Here is a 2,500-nt window from a genome sequence, read left to right on the forward strand (position 1 = left end):
GAGAGAGAGAGGGAGAGAGGAAGGCGCGACATAGAGAGATGGGGGGGGGGGGGGTTCAGAGAGAGAGAAAGAAAGAGATAGCGATAGAATTAGAGAGGGAGAAAGAGAGAGAGATAGAGAGAAAGGAAAACGCGATAGAGAGAGAAAACAAAAATTCTTGAGAGAGAGAGAGAGAGAGAGAGAGAGAGAGAGAGAGAGAGAGAGAGAGAGAGAGAGAGAGAGAGAGAGAGAGAGAGAGAGAAGGTGGTGAGAAAGAGAGAAAGAGAGAGATAATGCGATAGAATGAGAGAGAGAGAAAAAGAGAGAGAGAGAGGAAGACGCGATAGAGAGAGAGGGGGGGTCAGAGAGAGAGAAAGAGAGAGAAAGTGCGATATAATGAGAACGAGAGAGAGAGAGAGAGAGAGAGAGAGAGAGAGAGAGAGAGAGAGAGAGAGAAAGAGAGAGAGGAAGGCGTGATAGAGAGAGAGGGGGGTGTCAGAGAGAGAGAAAGAAAGAGAGATAGCGATAGAATTAGAGAGAGAGAAAGGCAGAGAGAGATAGAGAGAGGAAGACGCGATAGAGAGAGAGAAAGAAAGAGAGAGAGACAGAGAGAATGAGAGATGGATATTTTTTATTTTTTTCATTCCCTCCGCCGATCAGGAACCAGTGACCTCGGAATGTCTCGAGTACACCGCAACGTTTATAAGCCTATCCCGCTGAAGAGGATAGGAGGGGGGAGGAGCTTAGAGCCTAGGGGGCGGGGCTAATGGGGAGGTTCAGGGGGCTACAGGGGTGACACGAGGGGAGGGGGAGTGCTAGAGGAGTGGGAGGAAGTGGAGGAGGAGGAGCGGGGGAGTGGAGGAGTGGATGAGGAGGGAGCCATGGGGATGGGATGGAGAGAAGGAGGAGGTGTGTGGGGAGAGTCAAGATGGAGAAGGTGGGAGAAGCTGGGCATGATGGAGGAAGTGGGAGAGGGGCTTGGGAGTGGAGGAAAATGAGGAGGAGGCCGAGGGATGGGGGAAGTGGAGAGGGGGAGGGAGGAAGGAGTGGAGGGAGGAAGGATTAGGCCGGGAGAGGGAGGGAAGTGGGGAGGAGGTGTTAAGGGAGTGGAGGGAAAGGGAGGAGGGGCCGGGAGGGAGGGAAGGGGGAAAGGGGGGGGCTGGGGGATAAGGGGAGGGAAGGAGGCGCTAGGGGAGTGGAAGGAGGAAGAGAGGAGAGTGCAAAGGGGAATGGAGGAGGAAGGAGGAGGTGCGGGGATGAAGGGAAGGGGAGGAGGGGCCGGGGGATGGAGGGAAATGGGGAGGGGGGGCTGGGGGGGAGGGAAGTGGGAAAAGGAGGCGCTAGGGAGGGGAAAGGAGGAAGGAGGAGGGGGGCTAGGGGAGTGGGGAGGAAGGGGGAGGGCCGGGGATGGAGGGAAAATGGGAGGAGGGGCCGGGATGGAGGAATGGGAAGGAGGGGCTGGGGGATTGGAAGGAAGTGGGAAGGAGGCGCAAGGGGAGAGGAGTGGAAGGAGGGAGGTGCTAGGGGAGTGGAGGAGGAAGGGAAGGGGCCGGAGGAGGGAGTGGAGAGCAGGGCCGGGGGGAAGGGAAGTGGGGAGGAGGGGCCGGGGGAGTGGAGGGAAGTGGGGAGGAGGTGCTAGGGGAGTGGAGGGAAGTGGGGAGGAGGGGCCGGGGAGTGAAGGGGAGGATGTTCCAGGGGGTGGAGAGAGGAGGGTCCGCGGAGTAGAGGGAATGGGGGAGGAGGGGCTTTAGAGTGGAGGCCGGAGGGGCCAGGCAGTGGAGGGGGGAGGGAGCGGGGGGCAAAGGGCCGGGCTACCGGGGTGGTGCTGCAGCCTGCCGCAGTGTGGACCGGGACGTCGGCTTGATCGTACTCCTGCCAGAGCTCGGCGGAAGAACCTCCTTCTCTCCACATCTCTCAGTGGGACTCCTTCGTCACCGTTCCACGTACGCAAATTCCATTTCTCTCTTTTGCTTTGAATCCTGGTCATTGGTATTCGCTACTTTTTTCTTTTTTTTTTTTTTTTTCTTTTTTCTATCTCTGTTTTTCTGTCTTTCTGTCTCTTTCTTGTTTTTGTTTTTGTTTTTGTTTTTTTGCTTTCTACTTCTTTGTTTCCCCCTCTCTTTCTCTCTCTCTTTCCTATTTGTATAATTTCTTCACCGTGTTTCATCTTTTCCGCCTTTTTTTTTTTCCCCCTTCACCTATTCTCCGTTTTCCGCCGCACGATCTCCACCTTTTCATTCCTCTCTCGGAACTCGTCGCTCGTCTGCCGTATCAAGCGAGTCAGTGCCGCAGAAGCGCTCCCCTCCCTTTCCCCGGTCCCTCCCCCCCCCCTTTCCCTCCCCCTCCCCCTCCTCAACACGCGTCCTCCCCTCCTACACTCCCTTGATCCCCTCCCATCCCTCTCTCCCTCCCTTCCCCTCGCTAGCTAGTTCCCCTCTCACCCTCCACCAAGGTTTCCCTCCCACCCTTCTCCCCCCCCTTCCCTCCCCACCTAGGTACCCTCCCACCCCTCCCCCTCCTC

This window comes from Penaeus chinensis, chromosome 18 (genome assembly GCF_019202785.1).
Source record: "Penaeus chinensis breed Huanghai No. 1 chromosome 18, ASM1920278v2, whole genome shotgun sequence".
Classification (NCBI taxonomy): Eukaryota; Metazoa; Arthropoda; class Malacostraca; order Decapoda; family Penaeidae; genus Penaeus; species Penaeus chinensis.